Genomic DNA, 12,857 nt, shown 5'->3' with positions numbered 1-12,857 from the left:
CATTAGCCAGCTGGAGATTGCCATCTTTTCCGGAGGCATGGTTGAAAACCCTGCAGACATAAGTAAAATACATAAATTCATTTATTTAAGTATATAAATATTTAGTGTTAAGATTTGGTTACCAAAACACATTCCAGAAGTCAGGTGTCTCAAGCTTATGCTTTGTCTGAACCCTGTTTTTTGCTAGCTAAAACTCAAATCCAGCTTGGGGTGACACTGAATCATAGCTGTACGTTGCTAATGAAACAAGATAGCCAGTGCTGGCAACAGCAAATAACACACCCAGTTATGGGCTCTGTACTTTAAACATAGCAATCTTTGAGAAGAAATAGTAGTTCATTGTCAAAACAATAATGTGTGTTGAATGCAATCACCAAAAAAAAAATTATATTAATTATTAAACCAGTATTGGTGTTGTTGTTGAAATACAGAGCCATGGAGACAGCAGTGAGCTAAAGGCTGATGTCATACATTGTGAATTTTACACCTTATTGTGTCTGTATAATGATATACTTTTTACATTGTTATTATTTTACTGTGTCTATAAATCAAAATCTCTTTATCAGAGTAACAAAAAAGGTAGGTGATAGGTAAACATTTAATAAATGAACTTTGAACTCATAGATGACACATCGAGATGTATCAATTGAAACAGAACCATACTAAGTAGAATGCAGTCATGTATAAATACTAAGAAAAAACAGGATTACAACCTTAATATTTTGAAATGTATCTTAGAATATGTGTAACAGAGTGGCAGCAGAAAAAAAACATTCAGAGTTCAGAAAAAAGAAGAAAATCTCATTTCGCATGTGTATAAATATTAATACTTATTATTGAGGGACTACTAAGTAGCAATGTACCTGGAGGGGCAGTTCAGATTGCAGTGCTCGGCTGTGACTATTACTCATATTTCATTGCAATATAAAATTGAAAATATTAATTTATATTTCTCAGCTGAAATTAAATTAATGGTGGGGCAGAACTGCAATTTCACCATGGACATAAATTAATGAGTAAACAATCCTTTAAATCTACACAATCTTTTGAAAACACAGGCGTGTTTTTGGTAAATGATTGACTAATAAGGTGGGTTTTACTTCCCAGTGGTATTTTGGTTGAAAAGGTTAATATTGTTCTTTAAGTGTGTATCTATCTATCTATCTATCTATCTATCTATCTATCTATCTATCTATCTATCTATCTATCTATCTATCTATCTATCTATCTATCTATCTATCTATCGTTGAGAGGGCAACACATATGGGCTTCAACTGGCAGACACAGATAATCACAAACACCACGCAGCTTATCCTCGGTAATATTCATAAAATATGGTGTAATGCGCTCATGCACCATGACAACCTACTTTCCTCTGAGAGTACATTAAGAATTAACTATCTTTACACAAGCAGCTATATCTGACCTAAATATCGCTGCCTGAACTGTATGGCTGTCTCTGTAATATAAGGCAGCAGCCAGCTTTTGCTATGTCACTACTATGTAACTGATATAATATAAACATAATTTATCAATATGACATAAAAAATAAACCATGACTGTAAGTATAATGTTGAATTAAATGCAGTTATTAAATGAATACAATGTGTAATCATGTGCAGACTACAAAAGTAAGAATTTCTACGGTAAACCTGGCTTATCAATAGCTGCTCTATGCACCCCAGTTTCCTAGGAGGCTGGAATACCGTGTGTAAAATAAACAAACGCAGACTGCAACGACCTGCAGATGAGTTGAAAGATGTTATCTCAACAGCAGCATATTTTGTTCATGTATATGCATGTATAGATGCATCATACATGCCTATCATGAAGCATTAATGGTCACACGCATTCAAGTTCTCCATACCACATGTGCTGCTTGGAGCTATTATTTTAAACAACCTGCAAACCATTGCTCCATGAATCTGCATGTTACAAACCATTGTTTTTGTTTTTGGAAAGTGGTGGTTGTATATCCACAGTAATCAAACAATCTTTTAGTTTTTAAACATTTCAAAATTTATTAATGCTCTTCTTCTGCTGAATTGACTAAATGTTTGCTAAGTGTATCAAATTAGCACAGGAACACAGTTTCTAGCTTGCACATATTTACAGAGTTAAAAATATCTGTTGCCTCTGTTTGTAGTTCAAAGAAAATATTTTTGATAGAAATCTACTGCATACGTTTCTTACATGTTAAGAAATCGTTCTTTATTATTGTGCAAAATGTTTGATCTGATTACAAAATAAATGAATGTTGTTATTGACCATGATGAATATTAATGTTACAGCTTATCGTCTTATGTTTACTGAACACGTTCTGTCAAGTTCGATTATTCTACCTCAGTTGTATCTATATTCACAAACTGGCCTGTCTCTATTTAACTGGTTGTTAATGCGAATATAAAGAACTGGAATTATATGGTACTTTTATTGCTTTACATGGGTTAGAAAAAGACTTGCATCATGGCTGTTCAGTAACAGTAAAGACGTCTGCTCCTCTGTTTGACATGGGGGTATGTAGGTGAAGTGGTCCCAGCGGGGTTCTGCTCTGAAGTCGCCCCAGAGCCCCGCTGAGGTCAGTGGGTTCGTAGCGTGAATCCTCCCGGTGTCCTTAAAGACGGGTCGTATGACCACACCCCTATGACGACACCGTGTCGTAGATCAAACTGTATCCGTTTTCACTCATGGGTCAAGTTATAAAAAGTGAACGAGCGCAAAACCGGCTGGTCTGTCTTTCATAATAAAAGTCTGATCTCACGGGACCCTGGACACAAAATCACTGCTATCATATGATACATTTTCAAACTCGTGATGAAATGTCTTGAGGTTAGAATGAACTCTTTTAGCTTTTACCTGGTATCTGGCTTGTTTGTCATGAGAAAACAACTTAACATATATAACTTATAATAATTCTATTTTCTATCCAAATCAGGAATCATGTTTTTGGCCTTACGGTTTGTATGGATATCCTTTAAAAAAGAATTGTACATTTCTTTTCATATCTTACATTTTGTTACAGTGAACATATCCCCAGGGGAATCACGGTAGAATGCATGCTTTTAAAATTGTATTTTATGTGTGAAAGAACTTCACTTTGTGTTATTCCGAGGTATGTAATGGGAGAGGGTAACAGCTAGACCTAGCTATAGATAAGCTATAGACCTAACAAATACAATCCTTGAACACAACAGATATGAAGGGATATTAAGGGGAAAAATAGTTATAAAACGTGTATGTACCCCTTTTTTAATTGATTTAATACAAATAGGTATTATTTAAAATGTTGCATTATAAAAAGTATGTCTTTAATATAACCCTAAATTAATAACGTACGTTTCATATCTTATTCTTCAGCGCGACTTTTATTTTGAAAGGCAATCCCAGAAGTGCAGCCCAATCTTTTAGCTATAACACTCGCTCTTCGGGATTATTCGTAAACTCAAGTGCCCCCCAACCCGCCGATGAGAACTGCAACTGTTTTTTTTTGTTTTGTTTTTTTTTTTACAGCTGACACACTTCCCATTTCGATCAGGTCAGTCTCTTTTTCACTACTTGTATGGCTCGCTGAACCCTGAACCTAGTAGCTAACCACAGCGTAGCCAACAGCAACAACAGCGCTGTTACTCAGTGACAGCAAACAGGACGCACACTGCACGCGCGGATCCACGCCCTCTATCTCTCTGCTTGTGTTTATATTTCATTCTGAGCCCGTAAAAGTGGTTCTAACCCGCGGAGCCGGCTCCAAAAGTGTCCCCCAGTGTTATTTTGTGAGTCCCGCGGACGGCACCAAGTCAAACACAGAGGGGGGTCTACTGTACGAGCTCGTAAAAGTTTATTAACGACGGAATTAGCTTCAGAGGAGAGATGAGTGCTTCTGTTTTCCCACCCTCTCATCTCCAAAACGTTAGGTTTCTGCACCAATGAAGGGGAGGGAGAGACAGGAGGAGGAGGAGGACGGGGTGGTGGTGGTGGAGAAAGGGGTGTTTAACAGTCCTACAACCATCTTCTGTCCCGTTTATCCGCCATATAGGCCAGCTCGATACTGCCGTGAACTAACTTCCTGCATGTGGCTGTAGCTTGAACGGGATTTCTGGGCTGAGCGGTCACTGCTGCTGTCCATGCGTGAGCCTCTTCTCCCCCCTCCGTGGATGGTGCGGAGTAATATCATCTGGAGAGGCCGAGGCCGACATTTTACCCCGGTCCGGAGGAGCATTAACTCGGAGGGGACATCCGAGGACACGCGTTAAGGTAAAGCCCGTCTCGCAGCTTTGTGCCTTTGGACAAATACATAAGCATTTACGTAAAGTTTTACGACCGATAATTAACTGACAAAATATTTAAAGCACATATAGAAAAAAATATGACGGCTTTTAACGGTCTTCTGTGATAAAAATGGCTACTTTCACACGGATTTACACACTGTAGCTGCAGACGCACGTCACAAGAGAAATATTAGATAACTTTTTGCATCTTTGAATTAAATAAAACATTCACCGAGACGTTCACTAAATACCAATTCTGAAAGTATTGGTTGGCTTTCCACACGGTAGCGTATAAATAACGTAAGCAGTAGCGTATATATATAACTGTACATAAATACAGTTACCAATGAAAGTGGTTTAGTATATTAGTATATATGTAGTAATATAATATCGATACAAAATGAGACTTAGTATCATGAATGCTCCTGATCTTGACATGACTATTCTATACCGTAGGCTATAATGTACCAAATTACACTTTTACTACCCCATTTCACGCTACATAACGCATTTATACCGTTTTGTTTATGTTTCCTATATGCGCGGCCAGGCAGCTTTTGCTCCCGGTGTTTATTCTTTGTAATGGCTCAAACTTTACAGTTGCTCGCCGACAAAGCCTACATTTAATGACGGGCATAACTTGCCTCGGCCTGTAACAGCCACCATCAATCGGCAGCAGCACCTGCAGGTGGACCTACAGAAGCCAAAGTTGTTCTGAGATTTATTCAACTTTAATGTAACGAAAGTCCGAGTCGGTGTGGACAGAGAGTGGCCACCTGACCGCAGCTGGGGCCGTTAAAGCGCCGGAGCCCATCCACAGGCTCTCAAATCGGCCGTATTAACAATTAATATTGGACATCCGGTGGCACTGCCAGCTGCGCCCCATTTTTATTGTCTGTGCGCTGAAAGGATCCCTGTTGTCTCGGCTGGATACTCCGCGAAGCGTGGTGGCTGATTTAGGTAGGAATATTTATTTCTGCGTTATATTGCAGTTTTAAAAAAGTAAACTAAAAATGCATAAAATGTGAATGTGAGGTGTGAAAGAGAAAGGCTGGATGTGGGAGCGCGGCTCTCCAGCTCGCTGTGCCATGCGGGACACGCTGCTGGCTGCCACCATGGCACCTTCCCTTCGTGCTCTGGCTCTTTATGTGCTGCTGCTGTTGTTGTATCCAGCTGTGCGGGGACACAGCACCGTTGTGCCCCGTCAGTTCGATTCCACCGACCGGGTCAGTGATTAAAAGATTTATTCGGGAATATTGCGGACGCGCACTGGATGGACGGGGAAGACAGGCGAGGGGCGGCAGAAGGGGGCCACTTTTGCTCTCCATCGTTACGGGAAACGGAGCTCCAAGGACACGGAGAGGCGGGGGCGCATCCAGGTCGTTTTGGGTGTTTGTTCTTGTATTTTTATTCTTTGCAGTTATTAACATGTTTTAATTTTATTACTGGAGATGCGAAAGATTTTTCCCAGGCAGACCGACCTTTGTCCGCCGCCTAGATTTTTGGAGCTTTAATTTGGCAAATTGGCTTCCCAGACAGACTGACAGCCAGATCGTCTCTCCTCCCCGCTCTCCCGCCTCCTCCTCGCTGTTTTCGGCCACACTCTCTGCTATCACAGCCTCTCACTGGGCTCCTTCTGAATTTACTTTTTTCTCACTTTCAGTCTCTCTCCCTCGTGCGTAACCTCCATTCATTCGTGCAATTTGCCATCAGCCTGGAGTTTTTTTTCCCTGATTATTTCTGAAGAGGCCTCCAGCTGAAAAAGGTTCAGTGTCTGGTCAGACTGCTTTAATTTTGCCTCGTGGTCCAGTGTCAGAATGACTTGCTTTCCACTCCCACATGTGTGCGTTATACCCAGCTAGCACTATACTACGTTAATTCTGAAAGTGCAAAACAAGTTTTTATGGAGAAAGTGTGGTAGTATATGGAAAAAAAATACCATAAATTATCACATGACTGTTTGAAACTTCAATAATAATAATAATCATAAGAGAAATAGCTGGCACTCCTTAGGCAGGTGCTATACTTATATCCTTGCTTGCAGACTGTCATGAGGACAGCTGCCACACCATGGACATGTAGTCCTTCCTGTTATACTTTCAGTTAGGTTAGGGGCCAGTTTAAGCAGTTATGTCTAGTTGTTCCATTGCAGTGTTTCATTAATGAACTTCTGAATACTCAAGAACTCTCACTCTCTGGACTTTGAGTTTCATGTGGTGAGATAGTTCACAACTACTGGAGCTCTACAGAAGGCAGAAGGCAAAAAACTGAAATTTTGACTTTTTATTTTTTTTTAATTTTGGTAATCTTAGTTTAGTTTTTTCCTCTCTCTGTTTTCCAGGTTTCTCTTTTAAAACACCTTTCTGTAAGTATTTGGGACCTCAAAGCTCCAAGAGCCACTTTACAGTAACATCTGCTGTTTTGATTCCAGGCATGAAGCCATTCATTTCAGTTGCATTTTTATTTATATAGTATCAATTCACCACAACTGTCACCTTAAGTCTCTTGCCATTGTAAGCTAAAGACCATATAATGCTAGAGAATAAGGACCAACAACCAGATGTGAACAGCGTTTGGTGACATTGGGAAGGAAGAGCTCCCTTTTAACAGGAAGAGACCTCCAGAAGAACAGGCTCAGAGGGGGTCAACCATCTGCAGGAGAGAAATTAGCAGTGACCACCTGGTAGCATTCACTTTCAACCACCATAAGCTGCTGCTTCTTATAGGCATATGAAAGTATCAGTTGTGGTTGAGCTATGCTCCTGATCTGTTTTAGTTATCTTTTGGAAACAGGCATCGTCAGGGCAGACTCCTCTAACATGCATTTGCGAGATGCTAGCATGCTTTCTGAGAAAAACTAAGACATAAGTGTCATTTTATTTCAGTTTGGACATTACGAAATACATAAAACACTACTGTTCATTGAGCTCCCTCTGCTGCAGTCTCGCTTTCACAGCAGCCAGTTTCGTTCGACAATGGCATTGAAAGGACGATTTCTGAGAGAGTAAATTGGAAAGCCCTCAGATTTCTGTCCAGAGCCTCATTAACCCTCTGATAGTGAAGCTCACCCCCCACACTTACTTTCATTCTTGCAAACAGGGGAGCTGTAACTCTGGTGTCATGGCGATGCTCTTTACCCAAATAAAAACCCCACCACAGGCAAACCGTTTTAAAAACTGCTCGTGTTGGAATACAGTGGGGCTGAAACAATTCATGGATTGGTCACCTAGTTCATCAGCTGAAAATAACCAAGAACTCATTTTGAATTTTAATGTTGTTTTCTTTTTCTTTTTTAGTTTGAAGCAAGAAGTACGTCCTTTTTCCAGCACATCATTTGAATGACAGTAAATAGACTGGATCTGCATTCTTTATTGTAGCTTGGGTGAAACAATGTGTCAGTTTGAAATGTAGGAAATTGTAAATAAGTTACGTGCCTTTTTTATGATTATTTTCACACACAACAATTGAGAAAACAAATGCCAGATGAATCAATAATAGTGCAACTGTTTGCAGCTTTTGAATGTACTGTAGATTTGTTTTGGAAGGGTACATTATGGCGTGACACAGATTCTTTTGAATACTCTGCCCTGTGTTACATAACAAGCTGTTGCAAGGATATGGGTTCAGTTTTATTTTGCATTTTTCTGTGCCCACACAGTGTTCACCGGATAATTGCTCCAGTGCATTTGTAATAGACTAATAGAAAAGTCAGCTCTAAGTGTACATGGGGTTAGAAATGGCTGCAATTACTGTAAGTTCTGAAGGCATCGAAAGGTCCTCTGTGGCGGGGGATGGCTGGTGGGGGGCCTCCATAACAAGGAAAAGTAAATTTCGTCATGCACCACCTGCACTACATGAACCATTTTCTTACCGCATTGTGAGTGTTAGCATATATATTTACTTTGTCAGTGTGCGTCCAGTGTTGTTACATAAGCCACAGTTGTGCAGGCATCCACTTTGCTTGCGGAGTCTTGTTTACAAAGCGCTAAATGCATCGTTGGCTGAATGTAAAGCCTATGGTTATTGGTTACTGTTGACTTTTTTGTTTCCCCGCTGCCTTGCTGTGAACTCTGTGAGTGTGTTTATGAGCAAAGAGCCCTTTGGACTGTGCCCTATATTTAACCAATGTGCACAAAAGGATTTCTCAGCTGTTATTGCATGAAGCCACCTATATCAGCCATGGTATGAACAAATATAAATACAAGTCTGTTTGGTGTATCTGTTTCATTGTGCAAATTTCCCCTGTAGAGGCAGCAAATAGCTAGAGGAGCGCTGTGTTCATATAAACAAGATTAAAAGAAATGGTAAATAGTACGCCATGGGCACATTTGCATGTGCGCTTCGCTCCTGTTTGCAGGATATATCAGCACCAATGTCGCATCCGGCAACAGAGGGGAAAGTGGCTTGGTAGCCTACTAAATGCCATTTTGATTTATCGTATTCAAAAGCTTTTTTTTGCTCTGGTAAGTACAGAAATATTCAAAGCTGGCACTCAAACAACTTTATTGTTGGTACAAGTGAACTGCTTCCTTAATAATCTACATAGCTTTAACCCTTAGTGCAAACTCCCAGAGCTCCGCGTTTCAAACGGTCCCGCTCTTTGTGCTGTAAACTTTATGATAAATAATGTGTATCTTTTCTTCATTTGTATGAAGCCTGGATTATTATATTTATTCCACCCGTTGGTTATCAGCTTCAGAGGCCTGTTTGTGTCTGATAAGTGTTTGTGTACACAGTATGTTGGTAGCTGGCTTGTCTCATGTGCCAAATACCAGTTTTCCATTTGGCGTGCCAAGGCAGTGTCATAACCGCCCAGCCAATCCTCATTTCCTCATTCTTGTGTGCCTGAGGTCAATCCACAGAGAACGTATTATGGCATTGTTCTCAAACACTGAACCAGGGTCTGTGTGAGCTGCTTTCTTCGACTTTTCCACAGGTACTGAACAGTAGGTCTGCATTGTTCCTGCGGCGTGTGTGTGTGTGTGTGTGGGTGTTATGTTGCTCGGTATTTCATCATGTTGCCATCTGAAAAGAGCCGGGTGTATTCGGCGCCTGCAGTGTGGCCTCCTCCCTTCTCCTTTAAGGGAGAATCAGAGTTTTGGTTACACAAACATTAATGAATGGAGCAGCTGAAAGCAACGTCAATGCTCAAGTTTACCCGTATGAGGCGGAGCTAAAGAAGCAGTTCTTCAGTGGACCAGTAAGATAGTCCGATGAAAAGCGATTTACTGTGTGTGTTCGTCTGCACCACTGTTGCTCATAAACAATTAAAACACATCAGTGAGTCACAGTGTTGCACTGTGACATGTAGCTTCAATATTATTAACACACTGCAGAGGGGGTTTTTTTGTTGCTTTTTTTTAATCTGGCGTGCAATCTGTGCATCTGTTCGTGGCTGAAAATGGTCACCGACAAATGCACCATTTCTTCCTGTTCACTGTGGAATTGGTTGAAATCTGTGAATTTTCCACCCGCCTGTCCTGCACCTCTTGCCTCTCTTCCCTTTCTATTCTAAGCCCCTTCAAACAGACAAGTACACGACACATGCTTCATGGGGCTACAAATAGGTCAATGCTGACTTTTGACTTTATAATTCCTGCGATACTGTATTCAGATATCGGTCCAGTCTTTACTCAAAAAGCTACGCCTTTTATCAGTGACAACGTGCAGATTTGTGAGGTCAGTTGTTTAATTCTGTGTTTAACACACCATCCGTCAGTGTCGGTGGGCCAGTTGTTAGCAGGAGATGTAACATAGTGTGAATGAAATTATCAGCAGAGGGTTAGAACTTTGTAGTATTTCGCATTAGGATCGATAATAATTTTGCTTGTGCATTACTGTCTAAAAGTCTTGACTCACCCCTCATTTCTTTATATTTTTCTTGCAAGAAGCCACACTTTATTTTTTAAAGAGGTCTTGAGCTACAGGTTTGTTTGTTTTTTCTTATACTAATTTTCAGTTCTTGTACCTGTGTGAATCATTCAAACATAAAAAGGCATCTGACTCAAGGGATAAACCAATGTTCTGTTTACACATAACAGACAGTTTGGTGCCAGACAAAAGATCTGGCAGGTGTAAAAACTATCTGCAGCAGATAAACTGAAAGTCATGTCCTTAAGAAATACGAGAAAATCCAGCAAAGACCTGACACAGGAGAGATGCATCTGGTCTTTCTGATAAACCATCGATGTTTACCAAAACCTCATCAGAAGTCTCAGTGGAAGGGAGGTTGTCTTGACAGAGAGAAAACACTGAAGCATGCCAAATTACCCAAGAACTCGACTGAAAATCAGTGGCAACAGGTCTTATAAAGTGAATTTCAAACTTTAAATTTTTGGTTCAGATCACTATCAATATGTACAGAAGTGGTTAGGAGAGAGGTACAACAGTAAGTCTCTGCAGCCACCTGTAAACCACATTGGAGGCTCTGTCGTGTTTTGAGACTTGCATATCAACCAGTGGCGTTGGGGATCTTGTCATAATTGGTGGAATTATAAATACAAGAAAACACAAACAGATTTTGAGCCACCTTGAAATCTGGAAAGTATCTTATTGGCAATGGAAAATAGGCTGCCCATTCAGTGAAAGAATACCTGGATAGAAAAAAACACATTGGAATACAACAGTTTTGGATTGGCCTCCTCAGAGCCAGGCGTTATTGAAAGAATGTGGGATCATGGTGACAGAGACGTAACAATAGGCAGGAAGCAAAGCCTGCCTACTGGAAGCTGGGAAACTATCCTGCTCCGAGAAATTCTGAAGACTACTTAAAGGAATGACAAGAAACCTTGCCTAAGATTTCAGGCTGTGTTGAAAAATAAACATGGTCATACCAAGTATTAACTTTAAGCTAGTTAGAATTGTACAAACTCCAGTTTTTGCCTTATCTACTGCATTTCCATGTGTTTGCACTGATAATTTCCCTTTTTTCTAGCTAAATGTAAAAAAATAAGGGGTGGCTCAAGACTTTTGCACAGTACTGTATGTTTGGAGCGGTTGTTCTCAAGTTAGTTGGCATGACTGAAAGCTCTGATTATGATGCTATCCCTGTCAGGCTCTCTGTCTCTTCCTCTTGGGAAGCTTTTATTGCACTCAAAGTTGCAGAGCGTTTTGTCATCAATGCATTTATTATTGTTTCATATGTCGACTTTCTTTTGTGATAGCCAGTCTACATGCAGTGTGTGCAGATAGCTGGCCACGGTATCTGTAAGGTACTGAAACTGGAAGAACTGGATGCATATCAACTTTGTACTTTTCACCTGATCTGACTTGAAAAAATGGCAGTTTGTCAAAGTATGTGACCACTTCAATAATATAATGCTGAAACATTATTTAGGGTTTTAAGTAAGGTTACTTGTGATGTTTTTAAAATGTAAAAATAAAACAAAAACTTATTTTTAAAGATTTATATTAATAAAAGAAGGAGTGAATCAGTTGGGCAGTGAAGAGAGCAGACAGAGATGGACTGACTTCTTTCTTTTTTTGTTTGTTTGCTCATGACCTTGGCAGTCATGATACAAGCTAACACAGCTCAATTCAACTTGTCAGCTAAGCTTAACTAGCTTGCTTTGCACATTTTTCACTTAGCTGGACAAGAGCTAATATTTAGCCTTGAGGATATTGACTTCCTCCTGCCCTGCATACTTTAGCCTTTTGATTCCATAGCATACAAAGCATGGAAGCTGTGTTTTATTGACAGTTTAAACTTAACTAGTGCTAATCTTTAGATGATCTATCCAAACTCTTCTCCTTTCCAGCTCATTGATCCTCATCCCACACTGGTCATGTAATGTTTAACAAATGAACATCAAAGTTCTCCTTTAATGCACATAACAGTATAAATAACAAATGCCAGTGAATCACATGAATGCTTTGTCACACAACAGAATTCAACCTTTATCTGGTGCATGAAAGCTTTTGCGTTTGCTGTTTTAAACACTCGTTGTTAGCAGAGGTTTCTCAGGAAGTGATATGTCCTACATTTTTGCAGCACCAGCATGTTTTTTTTTCATGTTGAATGAATGGATGTATTAATAGAAAGCTAACCAACTAATGTAAGTAACAATAGCTGCCGCTGTAGAACAGACAAATAAAGAGCTCTGAACTCATTAATGTTTTGCTTTACAAATACAAAATATATAAAAAAAAACCCACCACAATAAACAAACGAAAGTGAATTTCACAGATTGCCCTTGTGAAATGTTTTCTGTCAAAGAAGCCCATTCATCTAAGAGCGGCACTGTGGATCTGTTATTAAAAAGACACATTTAAAACCTGCATTGTATCATCTGTACCGCTGTCGTCTCCTCCTTTTGTGCCGATCAAACAATCTGAAATCAGTAGCAGCAAACAGACAACTTGTACTGCACGAAGCCAACAAAACAATATAAGGCTTATGTAACACTGTAACATTTTTGTGTTCATATTATGTATTGCATCCCAAGATTTCATTGTCACATTGATTTGCTCCCTTTTTTATTGTTTTCTCCTTCAGGCTGAGAAATCGAGAGCTGCAGAGCTGCGACATGTGAAAAGAGCTCACCCACTTGGCCTACTCACCTCTCAATCTTAGGTAAGTACTTTCTTCCATTT

General features: G+C 39.9%; 1 protein-coding gene across 5 annotated transcripts in view; it reads left to right on the top strand.

The window, feature by feature from the left end:
- Positions 1–3,402: 3,402 nt before the first annotated feature.
- LOC102294705 (CREB3 regulatory factor) overlaps positions 3,403–12,857 on the top strand; it is a 36,142-nt gene continuing 26,687 nt past the window's right edge. The window contains exons 1-3 of one of the 5 annotated variants that reach the window (XM_005939950.3): positions 3,403–3,535; positions 4,034–4,251; positions 12,760–12,837. The gene's annotated coding sequence lies outside the window, so the exon portion shown is untranslated. The other 4 variants (XM_005939951.3, XM_005939952.3, XM_042227580.1 and 1 more) reach the window with 4 other exon arrangements.

This window comes from Haplochromis burtoni, unplaced genomic scaffold (genome assembly GCF_018398535.1).
Source record: "Haplochromis burtoni strain Fernald_Lab_line unplaced genomic scaffold, NCSU_Asbu1 Contig_269, whole genome shotgun sequence".
Taxonomy (NCBI): domain Eukaryota; kingdom Metazoa; phylum Chordata; class Actinopteri; order Cichliformes; family Cichlidae; genus Haplochromis; species Haplochromis burtoni.
This window is presented reverse-complemented; position numbering and strand designations above follow the sequence as displayed.